The sequence below is a fragment of the Notolepis coatsorum genome (assembly GCF_963971535.1).
Source record: "Notolepis coatsorum genome assembly, chromosome: 4".
Lineage (NCBI taxonomy): Eukaryota > Metazoa > Chordata > Actinopteri > Aulopiformes > Paralepididae > Notolepis > Notolepis coatsorum.
This window is the reverse complement of record NC_140168.1, coordinates 136,486,120-136,505,513: the sequence shown is the minus strand read 5'-3', so window position 1 is coordinate 136,505,513 and position 19,394 is coordinate 136,486,120. Positions and strand designations below refer to the sequence as shown.

Sequence of the window (19,394 nt, the reverse complement as noted above, 5' to 3'; positions counted from 1 at the left end):
GGAAGTGTAGATCGGAGAAATTTCAACGCTGGCTGATAGCTATGAACCTCCTCTACAAAAAACACTACAATTCCCATGGTTCAACATTTCCATTTCCGGGTCAGATAGGCGATTCCATATCGAAAACTTAAAACGATATAAGTACACTTTTAACCTATTGCTAAACTATTGCCAACCTAACGTTTTACATTCTACATGCATTTGTGACATAGTAGTGATATTAATACTTGAAAACGGTTGATTTTAAAATCACAAATTATTTTCATCATTCATAAAAATATGCCTATATGATTATAATGTCAAAAGGGGTCGGTACCGACCCTGTCGAGTGGAACAGGCTTAGTGTTTTTTATTGTTTATTCTTATTTATCATGTATGTCATTGCTGATAAACAACGTCTTGTTTTGTAAGCTTGTCGTCGCTGTAAATGAGGGTAACCTCCGTATCTTACAAGTTTAAATAAAGGTTTGAAATAAGATTAAATAAAATTAAAATCGCATCTATGGTCTAGTGTTAGTCTCTGTAGTCTAGTGTTGGTATCTCTGTGGTCTAGTGTTAATCTTAGTCTAGTGTTGGTCTCTCTGTGGTCTAGTGTTAATCTCTGTAGTCTGGTGTTGGTATCTCTGTGGTCTAGTGTTAATCTTAGTCTAGTGTTAGTCTCTCTGTGGTCTAGTGTTAATCTTAGTCTAGTGTTGGTATCTCTGTGGTCTAGTGTTAATCTTAGTCTAGTGTTAGTATCTCTGTGGTCTAGTGTTAATCTTAGTCTAGTGTTGGTATCTCTGTGGTCTAGTGTTAATCTTAGTCTAATGTTGGTATCTCTGTGGTCTAGTGTTAATCTTAGTCTAGTGTTGGTATCTCTGTGGTCTAGTGTTAATCTTAGTCTAGTGCTAGTCTATCTGTGGTCTGACGTTCGTCTCTCAACTAGAGAAAAATAACATGTTTTAATTTTTTGTTTTCAGTCGTGGGGCTACATACCCATGTGTTGAGACTTGGATCCCTGACCGGGCCTTTAACCGTGCTATCTAATACAATCCTTAATATGTCTTTAAAAGAAAAGAGAGAAAGAACACACTCCAGACGACGGATGATGTCACTCTTTAATGGCAGAGGCCCTGAAATGTCTTCATTTAACACGTCTTTTTTTTTGTTGTCATTTTCATAAAAACCTTTTGGTCACCTTATTAAATGTTTATTTTTTCATTCATTTTTTTATTTTTTAAACAAACAAAACCTTCTGCAATTCACCGAAATACAATTCCTCCTCACAGCGGGCTGAGTACATAAATATCAACAGCACTGTATGTATAGAGAAAAGGAAAAATAACGCACACACACACACACATGCTGTGAACATGCACAGAACACACACAGGAAACTCACACAGTAGATCGAAAATAATAAAGGAATATCGTTCTCCATTGATGGAAGAAGGGATTTTCATATTAACCTCCACAATATTCTGCGTTGGCGAGAAGGAAAAACAAAAACATTCTAATGTTCTTTCAAAGATCTTTCTCAGATTTCACAGTGAATGTATCTAAGTAGAAACAGCATCATATCACATCACGTTTATTCCAATCATTGAAACAAACCAAAAAACAAACCAAAAAAAGGACGCTTTCCAAAAATTACCAAAGGAATATATCATCAAACTTAACAATAATACTTACATTGAATTACATGGTGGGCGTCCTTACCGGACTGCTTAACAGAACAGGCTATCCGTAAAAACACACACACATAGGCTACACACACACACACACACATACACACGCACGCACACACACACGAAATCTGCATCTGTATTAAAAGGAGCAATTGCTTCATAATTCCTTAACCCTTTCACTACTAAACTACCAAAGGGTTAACCCTCTCACTGTGACAATACAGAAGGTTAACCCTTTCACTACCACACTACAGAAGGTCAACCCTTTCACTGCGGTCCTCTGACTCCGGTCTCCTCTCCATACCCACCACCAACATGCGGACTGTTGGTCCCAGAGCCTTCTCTGTGGCCGCACCCACCCTCTGGACCTCACTCCCTCCAAACATCCGTAGTGCTACATCCCTGCACTCTTTCAAATCCCAACTCAAAACCCACCTTTTCACCAAATTTGTAAATAGCTCTGCCTGATTTCCCTTTTTTCTTTAGTTTTCTTTCTTTCTTTCCTTTTGATTAATATTTTAATATATTAATATATTAAAATGTTCCCCACTCCAATCGTAAGCATATCAATTTATATATATATATATATATATATATATATATATATATATATATATATATATATATATATATATATATATATATATATATATATATATATATATATATATATATATATATATATATATATATATATAGTTTTTTCTTTTTACAAAACCGGCTTGAATCACCTCGTTTTTCTAAAAATAGACAAAAGAGGGAAAAACTGCCTAAAAATGGTGGGAGGGAGGGAGGGAGGGAGGGAGGGTGATGTCTCACTTCATAAGGACTCAGAATGAGGAGTACAAAGCAGTCAAGGAATGGAATAATTCCACCAGCCTTAGAGAGCTCTCCAGTGTAAGAAAACAATGCCTTTGGTCTTTAGTTTCTCTCTCCTGCTCTGCTGTCCTTCTCACCACAGTGGAGGACTGGTCTCTCTCAGTTAGCTTCAGTCTCTCTGGCTGATCTCTCTCAGTTAGCCTCAGTCTCTCTGGCTGATCTCGCTCAGTTCTCCACTTGCACAATCTCAAAGTAGCCATTTCCGGCTGACTTCCGGTTGCCAATGGCACTTCCTGTCCCATCCAAATACATTGGTTTTAGCTACTTTTCTCCCCTTATTTAAACACCTTTGTCGTCACAGAGAGGCAATGAAACGTTTGTATTATTATAGTATAGAATGTATTTAATAAGCAAACGTTTGTCAGCAGGGTTTTTGGGCTGTATTTATTTTTTATTTTTTGATTGATCTTTTTCCCCCTCCATTTTCCTCCGATTTTTCTCCCATCCCAATGTTAGTCGTATGCCAATTCCCAGTCCCTTCCTGGTCGCTGCGCACTTACTCCCCACAGTCAGATCATCTGGGAGAGTGGAGGCTACCACGTGCTTCCTCCGACACACGTCCAGCCAATCACCGCTTCTTTTCACCTGGCAGCGCGGATTCTCATCGAGAGGGCGTAGCGTGTGGGAGGACCACACTATCCCCCTCAAGTCCTATCCGCGCTTAGCAGGCGCCCCGACCGAACTGTAGGAGTCGCTGTTTACAACGACCCGGACCCACCCCGCCAGCTTCTCCCACCCTCTAATACAGCCAATTGTATTAGTGCAGACGGCCAGCCAAGCTGGTGACAACCCCGGAGCTGTGAGCTGGATTCGAACAGGCGAATCCAGCTCACAGCTCCGGGGTTGGTGACGAACGCAATCTCCGCTCGGCCACCTAACCGCCCTTTGGGCTGTATTTCATGTAAAAACGTTTACTGTTAGTTTCCTTGCTCAGCCAGCATTAGCTAACAGAAGCTAGTGGTTAAACAGGCCGGATTAGCTTTGAGCTAACTATCTTTCCCGACCCATGTATTCATTCCATTCTAAACATAACGTTAGTTTACAAAACATGACCTGTCTATATAACGTTGAGGAACAAATTATAAGTGTGTGGGTGTGTGTTTTTGTGAACATTGGACTGCAACAGAAAATGCATCACAGTTATAGACAGTAGCTACTGTTAGCTGCACTCAGGCTGGCTGCACTCAGGCGGCGCGATCAGCCTGTTGGACAGGGAATGAAGATCTCCAGCGAACACTTCATTGCCTCGGATTATGTTGTTGGGGGTGGAAGGTTTGTCCAGAAGACCACTAATCAGCTGAAGCCTGATGCGGTTCCCTCGGTCTTCGACAGACAGACCGGCGCAGGCTCCAGTTAGTTAGCACCAGCCAGGTATCAACGTTAGCTCTCAGAACGATAGCCAGTTAGCCAGCACCAGCCAGGTATCAACGTTAGCTCCCGGAACGATAGCCAGTTAGCCAGCACCAGCCAGGTATCAATGTTAGCTCCCGGAACGATAGCCAGTTAGCCAGCACCAGCCAGGTATCAACGTTAGCTCCCGGAACGATAGCCAGTTAGCCAGCACCAGCCAGGTATCAACGTTAGCTCCCGGAACGATAGCCAGTTAGCCAGCACCAGCCAGGTATCAACGTTAGCTCCCGGAACGATAGCCAGTTAGCCAGCACCAGCCAGGTATCAACGTTAGCTCCCGGAACGATAGCCAGTTAGCCAGCACCAGCCAGGTATCAACGTTAGCTCCCGGAACGATAGCCAGTTAGCCAGCACCAGCCAGGTATCAACGTTAGCTCCCGGAACGATAGCCAGTTAGTTAGCACCAGCCAGGTATCAACGTTAGCTCTCAGAACGATAGCCAGAGCTAACGTTGATACCTGGCTGGTGCTAACTAACTGGCTATCGTTCCAGGAGCTAACGTTGATACCTGGCTGGTGCTGGCTAACTGGCTATCGTTCCGGGAGCTAACGTTGATACCTGGCTGGTGCTGGCTAACTGACTATCGTTCCGGGAGCTAACGTTGATACCTGGCTGGTGCTGGCTAACTGGCTATCGTTCCGGGAGCTAACGTTGATACCTGGCTGGTGCTGGCTAACTGGCTATCGTTCTGAGAGCTAACGTTGATACCTGGCTGGTGCTAATTAACTGGAGCCTGCGCCGGTCTGTCTGTCGAAGACCGAGGGAACCGCATCAGGCTTCAGCTGATTAGTGGTCTTCTAGACAAACCTTCCACCCCCAACAACATAATCCGAGGCAATGAAGTGTTCGCTGGAGATCTTCATTCCCTGTCCAACAGGCTGATCGCGCCGCCTGAGTGCAGCCAGCCTGAGTGCAGCTAACAGTAGCTACTGTCTGTAACTGTGATGCATTTTCTGTTGCAGTCCAATGTTCACCAAAACACACACCCACACACTTATAATTTGTTCCTCAACGTTATATAGACAGGTCATGTTTTGTAAACTAACGTTATGTTTAGAATGGAATGAATACATGGGTCGGGAAAGATAGTTAGCTCAAAGCTAATCCGGCCTGTTTAACCACTAGCTTCTGTTAGCTAATGCTGGCTGAGCAAGGAAACTAACAGTAAACGTTTTTACATGAAATACAGCCCAAAAACCCTGCTGACAAACGTTTGCTTATTAAAGACATTCTATACTATAATAATACAAACGTTTCATTGCCTCTCTGTGACGACAAAGTTGTTTAAATAAGGGGAGAAAAGTAGCTAAAACCAATGTATTTGGATGGGACAGGAAGTGCCATTGGCAACCGGAAGTCAGCCGGAAATGGCTACTTTGAGATTGTGCAAGTGGAGAGTTAGCCTCAGTCTCTCTGGCTGATCTCTCTCAGTTAGCCTCAGTCTCTCTGGCTGATCTCGCTCAGTTAGCCTCAGTCTCTCTGGCTGATCTCGCTCAGTTAGCCTCAGTCTCTCTGGCTGATCTCGCTCAGTTAGCCTCAGTCTCTCTGGCTGATCTCGCTCAGTTAGCCTCAGTCTCTCTGGCTGATCTCGCTCAGTTAGCCTCAGTCTCTCTGGCTGATCTCTCTCAGTTAGCCTCAGTCTCTCTGGCTGATCTCGCTCAGTTAGCCTCAGTCTCTCTGGCTGATCTCGCTCAGTTAGCCTCAGTCTCTCTGGCTGATCTCGCTCAGTTAGCTTCAGTCTCTCTGGCTGATCTCTCTCAGTTAGCCTCAGTCTCTCTGGCTGATCTCGCTCAGTTAGCCTCAGTCTCTCTGGCTGATCTCGCTCAGTTAGCCTCAGTCTCTCTGGCTGACCTCCCTGGCGAGCGACTGCTTCCTCGTGTCCCGTGGCGTCAGATGGAGCTCTGTGACGGCTGCGGTACCGGTGATTGGCTGAACTGGGTGTGTGTGTGTGTGTTGGCGTGGTGACCACTACCGTTGGCCTCTAGACGTGGTGAGGCGTACGGGACTCGACCCCCCGACGTTTGTAATGGACGGACGTCGGCACTGGGCTGCGTCGTCTTACAGTGTGTCTCGTCCCCCAGTGGTAAGAGGGGAAGCCATCTTTTACATTTCTATGACAAAAAGTTGAGGTTTCAAACGGGTTCCTCACACACACACACACACACACACACACACGCGCGCGCGCACACACACCTACACAGACACACATACCTACACACACACACACACACACACACACACAGACACACACACACACACACACACACACACAAACACACTGTAGCACGACATGAACCAATCACACAGGACCATTTCAAACATCGTCTTGATTACAAAAATACCTTTTTTGTATTTCTTTAAAATATCTAAAAATGTACAGCATCATTTGTCGTCGTTTTTTTTTTTTTTTTTTTTTATGTATTTGTTTAACAATCATCATACCATTAATATGAATGATATACAGAATAGTAATAATTATAATCATATAATAATAACGTTATCCGGTCACACTTTGGTCGCACTCCCATAAATTAGGCCTTCCTTCCAAAAAAGATCTGCATACATGTAGGGGTGGGCAATATGACGATATTAAATAAATATCGGGTACAGTTAACGATACACTTTTTAAACATATCGTGGACATCATGATGTTTTGCAAAAAACCTCACGTGAGTTTCTAAGCCGCCGCGGCTGAGATGAGACTTACTTTAGCGCAGCGCTTTCCTCTCTCCCTCACACAGACACTCGTCCAATTTACAGTTTATATAATCATCATATTGGCGTGACTGTATCCATCAAAGGGTTCAATCAAGCATTTTTAAGTGCTTTAGAGAGGAAATGTCAAAATATCGCAATATATATCGTGTATCGTGATAGAGCAAAAAAATATCGTGATATCATTTAGAGGCCATATCGCCCAGCCCTATGTTAGGTATCCTGTCCTCACTGTGTCAGTGGCACGAACTAAACGTCCAATGAGCCCAGTCAGGAAGAGAAAGGTCTCTTTGTACCTTTAGTATGCAGTATGCATGTGCCACACCGCTGGTGTAGGTATGGGACGGTAGGCGCCGTAGTGCAGCCAAAGTGCCACTAGTAAGTCTTGAGTAACAGTATAAAAAAACAAGGGTGAGGGGGGGGGGGGGGGGGGCTCGATGTGTGATGGAGGCGGGGTCTGGTTCTGAGGCTTAAGGGAGCTGCTGCTGCCTAGAGAGAGAGAGGGGGGAGAGAGAGAGAGAGGGGGGAGAGAGAGAGAGAGGGGGGGGGGAGAGAGAGGGACAGAGTGAGAGAAAGAGAGAGAGGGGGGGGGAGAGAGAGAGACAGAGAGAGAGAGAGAGAGAGAGAGAGAGGGGGGGAGAGAGGGGGGGAGAGGGGGAGAGAGAGAGAGACAGAGTGAGAGAGAGAGAGAGAGAGAGACAGAGTGAGAGAGAGAGAGAGAGAGACACAGAGAGAGAGAGAGACAGAGTGAGAGAGTGAGAGAGAGAGAGAGAGAGAGAGAGAGAGAGAGAGAGAGAGAGAGAGAGAGAGAGAGAGAGAGAGAGAGAGAGAGAGAGAGAGAGAGAAGATTAATCAAAACACAAGGGATGAGGTGGAACTACAGTAAGACCACACACACACATACACCCACACACAGGTGCACAAAAACCTTATAATGTAGCTACACACAAATACATACACACACACTACACACTAAAACAAACATGTTTCAAAGTGTTCTCAGTCCATTTCCCTCCGTGCCTCCCTGCAGGTGGCATGACCGTGGACCACACACACACACACACACACACACACACACACACACACACACACACACACACACACACACACACACACACACACACACACACACACACACACACACACACACACACACACACACACACACACACACACACACACACACACACACACACACACACACACACACACACACACACACACACGCACACACCAATGCTTCTATCCCACAAATATCTGATTCTGGGCTCTAGTTTCTCTGAAAACCCTCCACACGTCGGGGCGATAAGGAGGGGCTCGTCGTGGTGGAAACAGACACAGTGTCAGTACGTCTGTGAGTTTGTTGAGTTTGACACTGGTAGATATCTCTGGCAGCCTCTGAACACCTTCTCGGCAAATTTTTTTTTCTTTATTTAAAAAAATAATCAAACACTGTGAAAAGTAAATGACTAGGAAGTGGTTGGAGCCGGCACCACCCACGTCAGACGAGTAGAGAAACTAGCATATTGCTTAAGACAGAAAGAGACATTTATAAACATTATGGAGCCAGTGGACATAAGACCCATCACTAACCCTAACCCTAGTTAAATTAAATCCTACCCTAACCCTAGTTAAATTAAATCCTACCCTAACCATAGTTAAATCCTACCCTAACCCTAGTTAAATTAAATCCTACCCTAACCCTAGTTAAATTAAATCCTACCCTAACCCTATTTAAATCCTACCCTAACCCTAGTTAAATCCTACCCTAACCCTAGTTAAACCCTAACCCTAACCATAGTTAAATCCTACCCTAACCATAGTTAAATCCTACCCTAACCATAGTTAAATCCTACCCTAACCCTAGTTAAATTAAATCCTACCCTAACCCTAGTTAAATTAAATCCTACCCTAACCCTAGTTAAACCCTAACCCTAACCCTAGTTAAATCCTACCCTAACCATATTCCCCCCCCCCCCTACTTCCCCCCCCTCTTTTTTCTGTGATTTTTCTCCCATCCCAATTTCCTCTCGTGCCAATTATCCCTCCCCTGTCCTGACCGTTGCTCGCATGTGCCCCCCACTGGCCGGTCGTAGGGAGGGTAGAAGCCCATCACATAACCCTAGTTAAATCCTACCCTAACCCTAGTTAAACCCTACCCTAACCATAGTTAAACCCTACCCTAGTTAAATCCTACCCTAACCCTAGTTAAACCCTACCCTAACCCTAGTTAAACCCTACCCTAACCCTAGTTACCTTCCTGTATGTTATATTACTGTATATATTAGTTTGATTTAGTCCAGACCCTAGTTACCTCCATGTAGGTGAATAGTTAATTTAATATGATGTCTCATGTCTTTGTTGAAGGTGAATAGTTAATTTAATATGATGTCTCATGTCTTTGTTGAAGGTGAATAGTTAATTTAATATGATGTCTCATGTCTTTGTTGAAGGTGAATAGTTAATTTAATATGATGTCTCAAGTCTTTGTTGTAGGTGAATAGTTAATTTAATATAATATATCATGTTTTTGTTTCATGTAATTGTTGCGTGTTCCATTTTTTTGTTTGGAAGAATTCATAAAGCAAACATGTTAATTACAACAACAACAAAGAAACCCAAGGCTCTGACGTCAGATGTGAAGCGTGTCGTCTCCGGGACCGGGTGTGATTAACGCTTGTTGTTCCGGGGGGTTGCAGGTGGTCGACCACAAAGTCCTCTCATCTGATCGTGAAACTCACCGACAGTGGTCCGCTGCTGGGAGACGCGGTGGTGGAGAGAGTCGGGGGTTCGATCCCGGGTTCTAATAGGGACACGATAGCCAGTCAGCAACGCCCCGGTCACAGCCTGCCACGGCCGCCATCACACATCAGGGACCTGAGGAGGAGCACAAGGGACATTGAGGTTGTTGTTTTTTAGCCACCAATGATTAACACCCTGATGATAAAAGTCAAGATGGAACCGACAGAAACTAGGGATTGTTCTGTGTTTAACTTACTGAGTGGTGTTTATCTGAACGCACTGAGTTGTGTTTATCTCAACTTACTGAGTTGAGATATAATTCATTTCTACCGTATATATCTATACACATCTGTCTGTACATACCTGCATATAATCCTTTGTACATATTTGTAGATACTATATCTATATCTACATATCCCTTACCTACTGTACTCTTACTAGTTACTATATCTATATCTGTACATATCCCTTACCTACTCTTACTAGTTACTATATCTACATATCCCTTACCTACTGTACTCTTACTAGTTACTATATCTATATCTGTACATATCCCTTACCTACTCTTACTAGTTACTATATCTATATCTGTACATATCCCTTACCTACTCTTACTAGTTACTATATCTATATCTGTACATATCCCTTACCTACTCTTACTAGTTACTATATCTATATCTGTACACATCCCTTACTTACTCTTACTAGTTACTATATCTATATCTGTACATATCCCTTACCTACTATTACTAGTTACTATATCTATATCTGTACATATCCCTTACCTACTCTTACTAGTTACTATATCTATATCTGTACATATCCCTTACCTACTCTTACTAGTTACTATATCTATATCTGTACATATCCCTTACTCTTACTAGTTACTATATCTATATCTGTACATATCCCTTACCTACTATTACTAGTTACTATATCTACATATCCCTTACCTACTCTTACTAGTTGCTATATCTATATATCCCTTACCTACTCTTACTAGTTACTATATCTATATCTGTACATATCCCTTACCTACTCTTACTAGTTACTATATCTATATCTGTACATATCCCTTACCTACTCTTACTAGTTACTATATCTATATCTGTACATATCCCTTACCTACTCTTACTAGTTACTATATCTAATGTACATATCCCTTACCTACTCGTACTAGTTACTATATCTATATCTGTACATATCCCTTACCTACTCTTACTAGTTACTATATCTATATCTGTACATATCCCTTACCTACTCTTACTAGTTACTATATCTATATCTGTACATATCCCTTACCTAATCTTACTAGTTACTATATCTATATCTGTACAAATCCCTTACCTACTCTTACTAGTTACTATATCTATATCTGTACACATCCCTTACTTACTCTTACTAGTTACTATATCTATATCTGTACATATCCCTTACCTACTCTTACTAGTTACTATATCTATATCTGTACATATCCCTTACCTACTCTTACTAGTTACTATATCTATATCTGTACATATCCCTTACCTACTATTACTAGTTACTATATCTATATCTGTACATATCCCTTACCTACTCTTACTAGTTACTATATCTATATCTGTACATATCCCTTACCTACTCTTACTAGTTACTATATCTATATCTGTACATATCCCTTACCTACTCTTACTAGTTACTATATCTATATCTGTACATATCCCTTACCTACTCTTACTAGTTACTATATCTATATCTGTACATATCCCTTACCTACTATTACTAGTTACTATATCTATATCTGTACATATCCCTTACCTACTCTTATTAGTTACTATATCTATATCTGTACATATCCCTTACCTACTCTTACTAGTTACTATATCTATATCGGTACATATACCTTACCTACTCTTACTAGTTACTATATCTATATCTGTACATATCCCTTACCTACTCTTACTAGTTACTATATCTGTACATATCCCTTACCTACTCTTACTAGTTAATATATATCTGTACATATCCCTTACCTACTCTTACTAGTTACTATATCTATATCTGTACATATCCCTTACCTACTCTTACTAGTTACTATATATATATCTGTACATATCCCTTACCTACTATTACTAGTTACTATATCTGTACATATCCCTTACCTACTCTTACTAGTTACTATATCTATATCTGTACATATCCCTTACCTACTCTTATTAGTTACTATATCTATATCTGTACATATCTCTTATCTACTCTTACTAGTTACTATATCTATATCTGTACATATCCCTTACCTACTCTTATTAGTTACTATATCTATATCTGTACATATCCCTTACCTACTCTTATTAGTTACTATATCTATATCTGTACATATCCCTTACCTACTCTTATTAGTTACTATATCTATATCTGTATATCCCTTACCTACTCTTACTAGTTATTATATCTATATCTGTACATATCCCTTACCTACTCTTACTAGTTACTATATATATATATATATATATATATATATCTGTACATATCCCTTACCTACTCTTACTAGTTACTATATATCTGTACATATCTCTTACCTACTCTTACTAGTTACTATATATCTGTACATATCTCTTACCTACTCTTACTAGTTACTATATATCTGTACATATCTCTTACCTACTCTTACTAGTTACTATATATCTGTACATATCTCTTACCTACTCTTACTAGTTACTATATATCTGTACATATCTCTTACCTACTCTTACTAGTTACTATATATCTGTACATATCCCTTACCTACTCTTACTAGTGTAAGGGGTGGATAATGCGGGCATTGCAATTTGTTTGTACAATAATCAAACACTGTTAGGAGCAGCATGGAGAACCTGGTGATGCAGCTGTTAAAGGACAATGAGGAGAAGAAGATGCACCGGGAGCTCCTGGCAGAACAAAGGCAGCAGAATGCTCTCATATATGCAGAGATGAAGAAAGGTACGACGCCAGGCCCTACCCATCACAGTGGAGCTGGGGGTCAACCCAACCCGAGCAGATTTATCCCCAAGATGACGGAAAATGATGATGTGGAAGCCTATTTTCTGGCATTTGAACGAACAGCCACCAGGGAGAAGTGGGCTGAGGACACCTGGGCAGATCTCATTGAACCTTTTCTCACCGGGCCTGCGCAGCATGCCTATCTTGACCTCTCCCCTGAACAAGCTAAAAAAAGAGACTTTGGCTAGGTATGGTTACAGCCTGCATGCTCGAGCTCAAAAATGTCATGAGTGGAAATACACTCCAGAGATGTCTGCCAGAGCCCAGCTGTATGACCTAGCTCGTTTGGGCAAATCCTGGCTGACTAATGACCCACAGGGGGTGAGTGTGTTGGAGAGAGTGGTTATGGACAAATGTATCCGTACATTACCCTATGATGCCAAGAAAATAGTGAGCCATGGTAACCCGACCGGGATTGATGATCTGGTCAATCTTGTTGAAAGCCACCAGGTCACAATTGAACTGCTAAAGTCAGGAAGGACTGAGCGACCAGAGGCTGGGAAAAACAGGAAAGTCCCAGAGAAGGCCAGAGTGTGGGAAAAAGAACCAGAGCGAGAAGACCAGGTGCTGAGACGCAGACGGTTCCCAGTGCTTGGGGATAGGAGGAGGTGCTTTGAGTGTGGAGAGTGGGACACCTCGCCTGGGACTGCCCCACATGGGATGAATCCATGCCTACTGCAGCCTCGGCCGGTGGAGGCTCAGGGAGGCCTTGCCACCTACTGGACTCCTGTTGGGCCACCAAATGCTCCCCTCCCCACATGGTGCCGGTAAAAATAAATGGAAAGGATGCAGGAGCACTGGTGGATTCAGGTAATTCAGTCTCACTGGTCCAACCCCATCTCCTTGACCAGCTGGAACCTGGTGAGTCGATACCTGTGTCCTGTGTTCATGGGGATACCAGGGAATATCCTGTGGGTAAGATTCAGCTCACCACACCTCAGGGTACCTGTGAACTGAAGGTGGGAGTGGTTCCCCGTCTCCCCGTCCCGGTGCTGGTTGGCCGAGACTGCCCCCTCTATGAGAAGCTATACCGGAGGAAAAAGGTGAGCGAGAGAACTCAATATACTCGATGTAATGTAACCTCAAAAGGACGCAAACGTGTACTAACTTCCCCAAAGGTGTATTCCCCAGGAGGAGAGGCCTCCAAGCTGGTGTGTGTTGCTCCGGAGAACGATGACCAGAGCTCCACAGGGCCCAGCTCAGAAGAGGAGTTGGAGAACCCATTTGCTTTCTTTCCAGATGAAGTGAGCTTGGGGGAAGCCGAGCAGGGAGCCCAGCCCTTACCCCGGTTGAGAGGACAGTTTGGTACGGCCCAGTTTGCTGCATGCTCGGAGCAATGTGCAAGAGATAGAAGGGAAACTGGCTCCCGGGGTGAGTAAACTCTCATATCCCCATTTTCTCATAAAAAATCTTCTCTACTATGCTCAGATGGTGGACAGTCAAAAAAGATGTTTGCTAGTAGTGCCCAAACAGTATGTGTCCACAGTTTTACACCTGGCCCACAGCCATGTCCTCAGGGCCCATCTGGGGGTCGAGAAGACCAGAGACCGTATCAGGGGACGGTTCTATTGGCCAGGAGTGATTAAGAGCGGTAACAGACTACTGTCGCACATGCCGAGAATGTCAAAAGATGGCACCAAAATCCCACTTCAAAAATCCACTGATACCATTGCCGATTATTGAGGTGCCCTTTGATAGGATTGCCATGGACCTAGTGGGACCGCTAGTGAAATCTGCAAGGGGACACCAATATATCCTTGTTGTCCTTGACTATGCCACCAGGTATCCTGAGGCCATTCCCCTCCGGAACATGACAACGAAGGGCATTGCACGGGAGCTGCTCCAGATGTTCAGCAGAGTTGGGATACCCGGAGAGATACTTACGGACCAAGGGACCCCCTTTATGTCTAGGATCATGAAGGACATGTGTCGGCTCCTCAAGGTAAAACAAATAAGAACTTCAGTATACCACCCACAAACGGATGGTTTGGTCGAAAGATTTAACAAGACCCTGAAGTCCATGCTCCGGAAAGTGGTTGATAAGGATGGCAGGGACTGGGATCAGTTGCTGCCTTACCTCATGTTTTCCATTAGAGAAGTACCACAGGCATCTACAGGATTCTCACCATTTGAACTCCTGTATGGAAGGCAACCAAGGGGCCTGCTTGATGTGGCTAGAGAGACCTGGGAGGAGCAGCCCAGCCCACATCGCAGCCTGGTGGAACATGTGGAGGTGATGCGGAACCGCATGAAGGTACTGTGGCCAATGGTAAGGGAACATATGTCACAAGCGCAGGAAGCCCAAAGACGAGTCTATAATAGGGGTGCACAGCCACGTGAGTTCCAACCTGGAGAAAAAGTGTTGGTACTGGTACCCACCACTGACCACAAGTTTCTGGCCTCCTGGCACGGACCATAATGAGGTGGCCGAAAGGGTAGGCCCGGTTAACTACAAAGTGCACCAGCCAGGACGCCGAAAGCCTATTCAAATCTATCATGTCAACCTGCTTAAGATGTGGTATGCCAGAGATGTGCTGGTACCTTGTGTTTCTCCTTGTGTCTTCCCTTACTCCTCACCAAGGGATGAAGGTGTCGAGGTGATGTATGGGCCAGGGCTCCCAAAAATGCAGCTGCAGCAGATGAAGGAATTGGTGCAGAGAGCCTCAGGTGTGTTCTCCAGTGTACCAGGCCAGACCACCCTGGTGGAACACCACATCCAGACAGAGCCGGGTTGGAAGGTGAAAATGCGGCCTTACAGAACCCCAGAAGCCACGAGGGTCATCATTGAAGAAGAGGTCAAGAAGATGCTGACACTGGGCGTCATAGAGGAGTCCTATAGTGAATGGGCTAGCCCGATCGTCCTGGTCCCTAAGCCAGACAACACAAAAAGGTTCTGTAATGATTTTCGGAAGCTTAATGAAATATCGAAATTTGATGCCTATCCCATGCCTAGGGTTGACGAGCTGATTGACCGGCTGGGGGAGGCCTGGTACATCAGCACCCTGGATCTAACCAAGGGGTATTGGCAGGTGCCTCTAGCAGCTGACTCCAAGGAGAAGACTGGGTTTGCTACCCCCACAGGGCTGGACCAATACACAGTGTTGCCCTTTGGCCTGCATGGAGCCCCAGCCACCTTCCAAAGGCTAATGGACAAAGTGTTGAGACCTCACCGTGAGTATGCAGCTGCATATCTGGATGATGTGGTAATCCACAGTGAGGACTGGGAGAGCCACTTGGACAGGCTTCCTATTGGAGGCTCTCCGCAAAGCAGGTTTAACAGCCAATCCAAAGAAGTGCAAGCTTGGTTTGGAGGAGGCTGAATACCTGGGTTTCACCATCGGACGAGGAAATGTGAAACCACAGGAGCGTAAGGTTCAGTCTATTGAGGAGTGGCCCCGACCAGCAACTAAGAGACAGGTAAAGACCTTCCTGGGACTTACCTCCTATTACTCTCGTTTCATCCCTAACTACTCCTCTATAGCTGCTCCCCTCACAGACCTAACCAAAGCCACCAAGCCCCTCATGGTGGAATGGACGGAAGAGTCAGAGAAGGCGTTCCAGGGCCTCAGAGAGGCACTTTGTGCACGGCCCGTGCTGGTCACCCCGGATTTCACGCAGGAGATGATCGTGCAAACAGATGCGTCAGAGGTGGGAATAGGAGCCGTACTCTCTCAAGAGATACGAGGTGAGGAACATCCAGTACTCTACATCAGTAGGAAGCTGAACCAAAGGAAGCAAGGATATGCCACGGTAGAGAAGGAAGGACTGGCTATCAAGTGGGCACTGGAGCGTCTCAGATATTATCTGGTGGGCCGACATTTCTCTCTCGTAACTGACCATGCACCCCTAGTCTGGATGTCCAAAAAGAAGGAGACTAATGCTCGAGTCGGTAGATGGTTTCTTTCCTTGCAAGAGTTTGATTTCTCTGTGATCCACAGGTCGGGAGCCAAACACGGGAACACAGACACCCTGTCCCGGAGAGATGACCTCTGGACCTTATTTGCCTCTCCCAAGCAGGGACTGAAGGGGGGGGGGTATGTAAGGGGCTGAGGGGAATGGTGATCAATGGATGCTATGTTCCTGCCTGTTGGCTCCCCCCAATGGAGAGAAGAAGACTGACAGCTGCACACATGCAGACCCACACACAGCTGTCTTTCAATTAGCAATCAGCATGCCTATCAAAGAGGACAGACCAAGAACATCAGAGGGTGTCTTGGAATGGAGAGTGGGAGAGCTGTTGGGAGACAACCAAACTGTGAGTTAAACAGCCGGTAAGCCGGACAGCGGCCCGGCCTAGTTAAAGACTGGACTATAGCAAAGACAGTTAGGTGCTTCACTGGGAGCCAGTATGATTTTTGTTGGTTTCTTAATTTTCTGTTTTGTTTAAATAAATGCCCCTGGCCATTGCCCAGCGGGGAGCTAAAGCTGTTTGACTGTGTTTTTGATTATTTGTACAACCATATTGCACCTTCCACCTACCCCTGTCTGCTACCTTTGTTACACTAGTTACTATATCTATATCTGTACATATCCCTTACCTACTCTTACTAGTTACTATTTAAGCATTACATCACACGCAGGAGTGGTTTGTGACCAATAAACCATGCCTAGGGGTGGTCGTTAGGCCCGAGGCGCAGCCGAGGGTCGTTAGACCCCCCTAGGCATGGTTTATTGGTCACAAACCACGACTGCACGTGGTGTAAAGCTTTTATACAACTGCCAGATTCATCCAACCTTATTTCTATACAATAAACACACATTAATCGAAGATTTATTGAAAAAACCATCCGCCAGAAAAAGTAGTTCCCACAACTACAAAAAAGACAAGTTGCCTCCATGTGGAAGCAGCTTGAAGTGCATCCAACCAAACTAACACATCCAACTGTGTATTATTGGAATGATTGAGAGAAGTTGCCTCATGTGGAAGCAGCTTGAAGTGCATCCAACCAACTAACACATCCAACTGTGTATTATTGGAATGATTGATTGAAAATTTTATTACCAGATGCAGAATGGGTACAATACAGTACGGCTCAATACACACAATTGTTAAGGGAATGCAGACCTACTTACCATAGAACTTCATTCTTAGATGCTTCTATATAAAATAGGTAAAACAAATTAAAACGTTTTCTTTGCCCTATAGGAAAAAAACGTTTTCTTCGCCCTATTTTTTTATTTATTTCTTTTAGCCTAAACTTAACCAGTTGGAAACCAGGGGTACAGTAATAAAATTAGCAATCAACCAATCAATCAATTCAATAGACCATGCTCACTTAAAACAGCGCTGCTTCTCTCTCAGTCTGACTCCCCCGCTGTTGCAGACAGGAGTGTGTGTGTGTGTGTGTGCGTGTGTGTGTGTGTGTGTGTGTGTGTGTGTGTGTGTCACAGTGTGTCACAGTGTGTGTGTGTGTGTGCGTGCGTGTGTGTGTGTATGTGTGTGTGTGTGTGTGTGTGTGTGTGTGTGTGTGTGTGTGTGTGTGTGTGTATGTGTGTGTGTGTGTTTGTGGGTACGCCAGCGTCGGACAGTGTGAGAGAGAACGCTGCAGTCAGTAGAAAGAAGGAAGTAGAAATTTAAATCAATCAATTAATCTATCAATCAAACCGCGATTTTTCTTTTGTTCTAGATTGACTCAAGACCCATCAATTACATCATCCAACATTGTTTAAAGGACCAACACATTCCCCTTGACAGAATCGCTTCATATTTAGTCGTTATGGTGCTTTCAACATAACCATTTGTTGTCCGCGATCTTGTTTTCTCCCGGAGTGAGCCGGGGAGGGTTATGTGATTCGGTTGTGGGCGGGTCCTGAGCCCAGGACCGTGGATTGTTGCCAATAAAGACGTGTGAATGGCCAATCAGAATCGAGAAATTTGCATGCCGTTGTATAAATCTATACATATCCCTTACCTACTCTTACTTGTTACGATATCTATATCTGTACATATCCCATACCTACTCTTACTAGTTACTATATCTATATCTGTACATATCCCTTACCTACTCTTACTAGTTACTATATCTATATCTGTACATATCTCTTACCTACTCTTACTAGTTACTATATCTATATCTGTACATATCTCTTACCTACTCTTACTAGTTACTATATCTATATCTGTACATATCCCTTACCTACTCTTACTACTTACTATATCTGTACATATCTCTTACCTACTCTTACTAGTTATTATATCTATATCTGTACATATCCCTTACCTACTCTTACTAGTTACTATATCTATATCTGTACATATCTCTTACCTACTCTTACTAGTTACGCTGCTGGCCAGTATGACTTACTACCATAGTGTCTTTATACCTGTATCACTGTACATATTAATATTACAACCCTGTACATACATCTGATTAGCACTATTACTCAGTAGTACTAATGTATATATTTTATACCCAGTTTAATCACCTATTGACAAAGCAGCGTTAACACAGCAGGATGATTCACCCAGAACACGTGATGTTGTACAGTATGAGTATTTGTGCATGTTGTTCAACTTCTTCCTGTGGTAATATCCCATGACCCCCGTCTCCCAAGGCTCTATGAACCAATACACACACAATCCACCCGGTGGACCAATGAGAGACATCAAACCCCTGACCCCCCGCCCCCCACATGTGACGCCAAAAATAGACGGCTCTTGGAAACCGTGGTTCCGGAGGGAGAGGTTCTTTAAGACAATAAACAATTAGAAAAGACCACATATGAGAGAGATAGAGAGAGAGGGAGAGAGAGGGAGAAAGAGAGAGGGGGAGAGAGAGAGAGAGAGAGAGAGAGAGAGAGAGAGAGAGAGAGAGAGAGAGAGAGAGAGAGAGAGAGAGAGAGAGAGAGAGAGAGAGAGAGGGGGGGGGAGAAGGGGGAGAGAGAGAGCGAGTGGGAAGAGAGAGAGAGAGAGCGAGAGAGGGGAAGAGAGAGGGGGGGAAGGGGAGAGAAGGGGGAGAGAGAG

The 19,394-nt window shown here is 43.9% G+C and overlaps 1 protein-coding gene across 2 annotated transcripts in view; it reads right to left on the bottom strand.

The window, feature by feature from the left end:
- Positions 1 to 6,324: 6,324 nt before the first annotated feature.
- Positions 6,325 to 19,394, bottom strand: part of LOC311227442 (RNA-binding protein with multiple splicing-like) — a 197,760-nt gene continuing 184,690 nt past the window's right edge. For both annotated transcript variants that reach the window (XM_084313085.1, XM_084313086.1), the window contains exons 8-9: positions 9,412 to 9,547; positions 6,325 to 7,159 (exon numbers count right to left, since the gene is read on the bottom strand). The gene's annotated coding sequence lies outside the window, so the exon portion shown is untranslated. The remainder of the gene's footprint in view (positions 7,160 to 9,411; positions 9,548 to 19,394) is intronic.